Consider the following 9,091-nt stretch of genomic DNA (forward strand, 5'->3'; position numbering starts at 1 on the left):
TGTCTTAAGATAGGGGGATTTGCTGTTTGTTTTAGCGGGGGAAAAATGTAAGATTTGTTAGCTCTTTTGGGAATGTCTGGGATTTGCGATTAACTCTGTCGTGTTTTACACATACAGAGGAAGACAGATGTTGTGGCAACCAGGCACACAGTGGCACAGGGTTATCAGCCGCGTCGCTGTGGCTTCTCTTGAGACCATCTGAACAGACACGCATGTCCTGAAACTCCCTCGCTCTCTTGGTGAAGGGGTCCTGCTCCCAAATTTGTTTTGGCTACAGGAGCAGCATGCCTTAGACAAAATCTTCATGCCATGGAAACTATTAATCATTTTTTTGCACCACTCGCGGTAATATCCTATCTTGTTCTGCCATTAAAAAGCAGATCTGTGGCCTCAAGTCAAACCTGAGCTTGCACTGGTTTCCCAACCTCACAAACAAAACTCGGCAACAAAAAAATCCCCTCAAAACAGGCATATGTTATTTCTATGAGCGTATCAATAAGTTTCTGCCAAAGCTAGAAATGAGAGAACTAAGATTTGAATCTGTGGTCAAGAGAAAAAAAACCTGGAGATCGGCTGGGAAAAGGATTGAGGGTATACTAGTGAGACACGGCAAAATTTCCTGCAGATTTCCTGCTCCCGTTCACATTAAAGTTCAGTGTAAGTTGAAAAATGCACAGAGAAAATTGGTGATACAAGATCTTGAGCTGATGTTCTAAAATTGTGTGAGATGGTTTGATTTGGCTCTGATAATCCAGTTAGATCGTCCTCAACAAGTCTTAAAACCTCATGTGGTTTTATCATATCCTCCCTCTGGGAGTCGAACCTTGGAGGATTAAGAGGCTGCAGGGTTTCATTCCAACCAAAAACTCCACCAGGTCATTTCGCTGATTGTTTGAAGGCAAGGTAATAAATCTAAAACAAAAACCTTAACACTCTGTTGTACAATTTGGTATGAAAATCTACATCTGTGAGTGCCCTGCAGTTCACCAGGTAAGCGTGCGTACAACTTGTTAAGGCTGAGTCCTGATCACAGCGCCTTGGGTTCAAATCTGACCTCAGGCCGTTTGCTGCATATCATCCTCTCTCTCTCCCACGTTTCCTGTCTCTCTCGACCGTCAAATAAAGCAGAAATGCCATAAAAATAATCTTAGAAAAAACCCTGCATCTTGTGTTGCCTTGCCATTCTCTGTGAGAACATGACACAGTTTCTTTTCGCATTGTCTGGGACAAAAGAAATCCATTTCCTTGCTCTTGGTTACATGTTGATTGTGTGCCTACAAAGGGAACATAATTAAAGTCTCTCAAACGGTGCTTGGGTGTGCTCTTTACATTTGATCTCTTTTGTTCTCTCTCCCTCTACAATTTACTCTGCAAGAACATATCTGTTTTTCCTCTTTTCATGCAGAAAGTGGTAATGAAACAGACCATTGTGCAGCTCCCTTCACTTCCCTTCTTTTGTTTGCTGCATGCATGCACAACAGCCCTCGCTCTACATATCAACACACTGTTACACAATGCTAGCATGTAGGCTGCTGCCAAGCTATTACTGTTGTATAGTAGCTTGTGGCATCATCAAGTTATTCCCAACTGGGATTTTACTTGTTCTGGATAAAGCAAAGGAAGCCCAGTTAATGATGGGAGGGAGGGCAGTGAGAACTGGGCCACTGTGACAGTATCTGATTCACATGGTGGGAACCGAGGTCACACAGGAGCTGGATGGTGCTTTCTCATTAAAGTAAAAGTTGTCACATTTTACCACACATATATCACATGAGCCCCCCTATGGAGGTGGACTTTGAGAATGGGCAATATTAAAATTCATACCGTGGACAGAGAAAATTAAATCAATAGTATCACTCTCCAAAACACTGTGGTTTATTTGTTAGAAGTAGGTTATGAAAACTAAGTTACAAAATGAAGCCAAAGCAGCTGGGAGATACGGCTGTGGTTACCCGCAGCAGCGCATTTAGTGGCTGTTTATGAACTTGTGGATGCATGCTAAAGAGTTAATGTGTTCCCTGAAAGTGGAATACCACTCCAGGAATTGAAGAACTGCTGCAGTTAATAGCACATAAGCCAAACTGTGCACTGGTGTGCCCTTGATAAACATTGTTTTGTTGTCTGAGAAAATTAATGAGGTTATAGCTCATACTAATAATTATCTTGTATCACTGTCTTGTATTTTCACAGCGTTCAAAACTGTTGCAATCTGATAAGATGTTCATTGCAGCTAAATAATACAGGAACTAACGATGCTTTTTTTAATTTCGTCTGCTAGTTACTTCCCCTTTCCACTTTCACTATGATATACCAGGGTAAAGAAGTGAACCAACATGCAAAAAACAACATAGCACATGCAACGCAAAAGGATTAGAGCCCCAACAAATCTAAGTAATCTGTGAGTAGCCTAAAATACAAGCAACACAGTAGCCATGTGCAGGTAGTGATATGAAATGAGATACACCAGAGGAGGCAAGATGGAGAGACCGATTACTTTGAGGTTCCCATGATCCTGTCTCTCTCCAGGGAGAGAGCTGGTGCTCCGCTGCGTGGGTCTCTCCACTCTTATTATCAGCGATGGGAGCCACAATAGGTCAGGGAGATGAGATAACATTGTGAGCGGCAGAGCAGCAGGTGAGAGGCTCAACAGGGAATGATTAGGTATCCGGGTCCCAGGGTGTAGCATTGCCTCAGGGCCTCGAGGGCCCAGCCTCGCCATCTGCCAGGGAGAATTCCTGCTGCTGCTGTAGAGGAGCCGCTCAATAGCAGCCCAAACTGTTGCTGTGGGGCGTCGCTTGGAGTTTCTCCTGTTACCTTTTATAGAGAGAATTGTTACACTTCTCAGCTCTTTTGTTACAGTTTAAAGCGCAAACACAGGAAACCTTAGATGAATATGAATCCTCTGCAGACAACAAAGGAGTGAGATCTCTGGTATTTGTGTAGTAAAGCTTTGTTGTTGTTGTTTTTTTAAGTATACTCTCTATTGCACATATTTACTACATTCTGGCTCTATTCGTTGTGCACTGAAGTTGTAAAAGCATGTTTTATGCAGGAATAACAGAGCATGTCAAACTGCACAACGAGTGTCAGATGTATTCCATCTACCGCCCCAAGGCACCTGGTATCATCCATGAAGAAGTGAAAATAGTGCCTGTCATCTCTTGGTTAGACATGTGGTGCAGATCCTGTCCGTTGTGAAGCATGTAGGTTTCGGGGCTCCGGTGTGAGGCCATCAGTCACGGAGAACATGCTCTGATGACAGCCATGCTGGATGGTTCACACATGACCTAAGGGAGCTGCTGCACGCAACACCGTGTCCTGTGACCTGCCGGCGACCAGCGCCACTTTGATCTGACAACATGGTGTAAAATTGGAGATGCCCGCCGCACCCACAAATGCCAGACATCCAGTCTGACTGACAGGCAGGAATGGTACAACATGAGAATATTGAATTAGAGGCTGTCGTGGAAATCTGTAAGGATGTGGTGGAAACGGCTCTCAGCTTACGAGCCAGGCCAGGTGAACAACAATCAATCAAGGTTTAGGAATGGACTCTTACTGATGCAGAGCTATACAGGACACAACCCAATGTTTGAGAGCAAACAAAATTTAGGAAACTTTGCCAGCCAAATGATTGTCACTGAGTGTGTAATAATTGTGTAATAATTCATTCATGGCACTGATGCTTTGATTATAAACTCAGCCAATTCAACTGCATCAGTCTGCTAAAAATAAAAAAAACCAGAATGAATTGGTTTTGAAGTGAATTAATATGACACAATTTTATTTGAATCATCCACAGTTTAAAAAAAGAAAATTCTGTATACCCAGTCTACTATGAGTTTATAGAATAAATAATGTTAAAGTACTTGTGTTGTCTCATTTGTTCACATTTCACACAAAAAACTACAGTCTAACACCACTGCACTTTTATCTAATAGATAAAATTCAGGCTACCAGGCTACAGTATGGGTTCAAAATGCAGTTTAAACAATAAAAAAAATCTCAGAAAAAGAACCTCCGTTAGACCAAGATTCACATCTCTACTGGGTGAGTAACTAATACTTGGGCTTTCCTAGATGACTATTTTAGCAATCTGAAATATTCAGTCTGTTAGAGGCAGACACATTTCTGCAGTAAAAACTTAGATGAGGGAAAAAATGTGTAATGCAAGAGCAGCAACCCCATCTGTTAAATCACTTAAAATCAGTTAAGAAGCTCACGGTGCTATTGTGGATATCAGACACTGATAACCATGACCAGCACCTCTAACCTTAAAGCAATAGATCATGACATGCTAATTATCTGCCCTGCCATCTACTGCCACAGACTCTAAGAGGCTCACATTTAATACGTGTAAGTACAGTTTGCATGTTATGCACGCAACCATTTGGTTTGTTTGACCATTTGTTTTGTTGCAACATGTTTTTCAAAAAGATGCGATCAGTCAGCAGACAGTGATTTGGTCCAAGAAGTCTGGATGTCTGTGTGCAGATCTGGAGGGCTGATGGCTTGTCCAGATGTTGGACAGTGACCGTGTGCCGACCCCCAGCGGAGCCCGCTGTGTTCCTGTTGTGAACCCCGGCAGTGCGCTGCTGCACACTGATGCCTTCAAGAGTTGCATACTTTACTGCATCGCAAAACACCAACGAGAACAAAGCCATTACTGACAACAACATGTCCATCTTTCATGAGGAAGATTGACATTAAAAGGTCATTAAGCAAGTCTGGCACGGATTCTGTTGGCTTGTAACTGACGTGAAAATTGAATTTACATTTTCATGCCAGACTTGACTGAACAAGTTAACAAGAGCTGAGATTCTGCAGAAATGTGAAGTGAAGATATAATATATCACAATGCCAAATACTTTAGGAAAAATAATAATGTTTATCATTTGATTTTTTTTTTTTTTTTTTGCTTGAAGACAAGGTTTATTATTGCTCACAGATGAATTGTCTTGCTCATCAAGCCGTCCTGCTGAAAATGTGAGAAGGTACTATAAACTGTGTATAGGCCTTCAAGATGTGAAAGCCAGAAATAATCAGAGGCACTGGTTCCTGTCAAGATATCTTACGGTCATTTTACACTTTTTTTTTTTTTTTACCCAGAACCGGCTCTGCCTCCAGCGCAGCCCCACAGTTGAGGCTTGCTGTTCAGAGCTGACAGGGCAGAGGATCAGGGCATTTATCTACCAGACTCATCCAGGCTCCTGTACATCACAGCTGCCATCTGCTCAGCTCATCAGGCCTGGTCCATTGATGCTGCTTTTGCTGCTGGAAAACAGCTTGGGTGCCACTGACAGTCTCCAAACAGGCCTGAATGGGGGTCCAGCATATGACCCCCTCTTGCCCAAACCCCTGCTGGGCCACCAGAAGGTCTCTGTTTTGATAGCAGTCATTACCTCATTGGGCTGACCCTCTGAGCTAACATCGCTGCCATTAGATACACAAGTAAGCATGCCTGTACGCACGCCTACTTGTAACATGCCGACACTGGGTAAACATGCTGGCAGAGCAGTGGAAAGTAAAGTGGCAGACAATTTCTAAAGAAGAAAACAAGCCGTATCGAAGAAATGCTTGCCTTCTGCCTCGGCCAGAGGGGAGACCAACACCCTGGGCTCTGTGTTGCAATGTTTAATAAAGTTGTGGTGTTCTGAATGTTCAAATATGATGCTGGTGTCAAGTCAAATTTGACAAATTAGTTGTTTGTAGACAGCAATGCACACCAAAATGCTTCCATGTGATCAGTTTTAGAGGTGGGTGACAACATCCTAAAACCACTTCATTACAACTAAATCAACACATTTGTTATGATAATGTGAATACATTTTACAATAGGTCAGCATACTATTATCACATTTTTAACATGTTTACAGATTCTTCTTTGCACTGAAAAACTAAAAATGAGTGTCCTCTATGTTTCAGAAAAGAAAAAAAGTAATGAATCTTTCATGTATATCAACACAGCTGTAACTCATCCATGCATAATCACCAAGAAATATAAATTCTAAGCCTCAAAGCATGACATATTTTGGTTGAAAAACGTTTGAGTGATCTCCTTTTTACAGAGTGGATTTGCTCCCGACACACAGAGGCCCGCCTGCTCTGACCTTGCTGCTGGTGGCCTGGATTGCATCTCCAGCTTGGAACTGATGGTCCACTAAACCTTAATCCACACCTTTTGGCAATGCCTCCAAATGGAAAATGTGGGCTGTTTTTCAGCAGAAGCATGAGGATGGGAAAAGACTGGCTGTTCCTGCAGAGTGAACCACATCACCACCTGGAGAACTAAACGGATTTTCTTTCAACATGTGAGGGCAGAGACGTGCCGTGGACCGGCTGTGCAGCAAAGTGTTCCTCCATAAACCTGAGACCAATACATTACATTTATTCCCTCACCCTGAGTATCAGAGGTTCAATAAAACATGTTACTATTCTTGTCATGTATCATGTTGAGACCATTTGGCAATAAGCCTGCAACAAAATGGGCCCTGACCCACAGCTGAAGATTACATTACAGGTGATTAAAAAAGAAATCCTTCCAGCCAATAACTGTTATTGCAGGAGTGAAATTAAATCATACATCAAACGGACGATAAAAAATATAACAAAAATTAAACCCTGTGATTTGCAGGATGGTGAATCTTAGGATTCAGATAAATACACATATAATAATGCAATAGTTTCATTTCATCTTGTGATAAGAGTTCATATTTACCAGAGCTTAACATTGTTTAATTGCACAACAAAAACATGCTCCTGAAACACTTTTGCTCTTTCTCATGAAGATACTGAAAGTCTTAGATCACATTTGTGCTGTAACTGTTTCCCTGTGTTGTATTTTTTAATGTGGCTTAAGAAAACATAATTTAAGTCTCATGATTCTATCATCTGTTCAAATTCGCCAAGATGAGAAAGTTTACTTCTTTCAGCATCTCTCATTATCACAAATTCATTTTACCTCTACTGGTTGGCTGGCACAAATTATAAAAAAAATCACAGTGGTCACAAGATAACCATCAGCTACATTAACAAAACCCAATAACAGCAAAGATTCATCACTCCTCAGCTTGTGACGGAGGAGGTTTATTATGGCTGCTCTGACCTTTTGAGGGATCAACCCTCTGCCCTCAAACAAACACTCTCTGGGAGCACAGACTCATGTGGGCTGGGTGGCCTGCTGAGCTCTCTTGCTCCCTGGGGTGTCTGTTTATGAGAGGGCCTGTTATCCACAGAGCACCCATGGACCCTCCCACCTCCCAGTACTGTCTGTCCCTGCAGAGGCCTGTCGGGACAGCAGGAGCTGGGAAAGCCCCAGTAGAGGAGAGGGAGATTTGTGGTTTGAGGCCGAGACATTGCAGTTTACTAAACTATTGAAGCATGGACAGGGCTGGGATTGTTATTCCAACAAAGGATACAGATGAAAACACTCACTGGGAGAAATGTGCAAGTTCTCTCGATGAAAACTCAAATATTGACCGGCCTTTCAAAGCGAACCCTTCTGGCATTGCTTGGCCCAATAATCATTACATGAAGAGTGCTCTTAGAAGGCTAAGCTCATATAAACCACTTTCTCCTGTTCATGTCAGCACCATATGGTCCACATTCACTGCAGCACTGAGAAACAACATCTATAGCGTCATTATGTTAATAGTGACGCCAAGGCCATGGCAGCCGGGCAGACAGAAGCCTTGGGGTAAGGGAGGGAGTTTAGGAGGGGGGTGAGGGGTGGTGGAGCTCACTGATTCCTATAGAACCAAGCTGTCTTATTGTGCAGCAGAATAAGGACACATGCAAATGATCTGTCCGATGCATGTAGGCCATGAATCCACTGACAGCCATCCTTGCTGAGAACACATTTTTGCATACATATAACTGGATCTCAGAAACTACGGAGTACATAACCAAACCAATGGATGCATAATGTGAAGAGGTTGACTATGACAGCCTTCAGGATTTTGTGTGGTTTGGAGCTATTAACTCTAGACTGTAATATAGGTCATTTTAGTGGGAAACATAGGATAGATAGATAGATAGATAGATAGAAAGATAAGGCTGATGTTGTCTTTTGGCACTGCATATGATGCCCCTGTCACCCACAAGAGTCACATGAAAAAAGACAAAAGGAAGTTGCAGGTCATGAGTCTCTACGAGGGTGTATCAGTTATTTGTCGCCCTCTGCTGGCTAGCTGTATGATGTGAAAATTACAGTTGAAAGCATTTTTACACTGATTTTTATTCCAAAAGGGATAGCCATCACCATGTCGTCCCTTTTTTCTCCCAAAACCACCAATGCACAAGCGCAAATCTACTATGAACATGCATTGTAAAAAAAAAAAAAAAAATGGCTGTGAAATCAACAGTTACTGTATTAAACACAGTAACATTACTGTGACCAATTTTCACATTTTACAATAAAAAAAAAAGCATTACTGTAGAAAATCACAGTAGTCAAAGTATTACTGTAAAGAAAATCATAATAGACAGTATGACACTGTAAATAGTAAACTACTGTATTTTTCAATTTTTGTCTTACACACACACACACACACACACACACACACACACACACACACACACATACACACACACACACACACACACATATGTGTACATATATACACATATAACACAAATCAAATCAAAATAGGGTTTATCCGTTGGATGTTTTATATGCGGGGCCACTCAGAATCTCATTATCAGGAGAGATTCATCGTGCGGGGGGAAGCTCTGTCTGCTTTCTGAAAGCTGCAGCATGAAGTGGGTCTGTCTGTAAAGCTGTCTCATAAAAGAAACAGCAGTAAAGGATCAGGGGGTTGTTATATATTCTATCACATTTGGCTTTAGGAAATTATTTAAGTAAACGTTTGTCAAAAACATGTAGATATTTAACCAATGTTTCTGGTGGAGCCTTCCTCAAAGCTTCCAGACAATCTGAGCACAAGTGACTTCAAACTGAACACACCTGTGACCAAATTATTTCTGATTGCCTGTGGCTTGTCTTGTAAATACTTTTGTGCTCAGTTTGTCTGTTACCCCCAAATAAGGTCCGGTTGCAATGTTCTGCTCTTAACTTGAGCGGCCAATTACG

This window comes from Myripristis murdjan, chromosome 8, assembly GCF_902150065.1.
Source record: "Myripristis murdjan chromosome 8, fMyrMur1.1, whole genome shotgun sequence".
Lineage (NCBI taxonomy): Eukaryota > Metazoa > Chordata > Actinopteri > Holocentriformes > Holocentridae > Myripristis > Myripristis murdjan.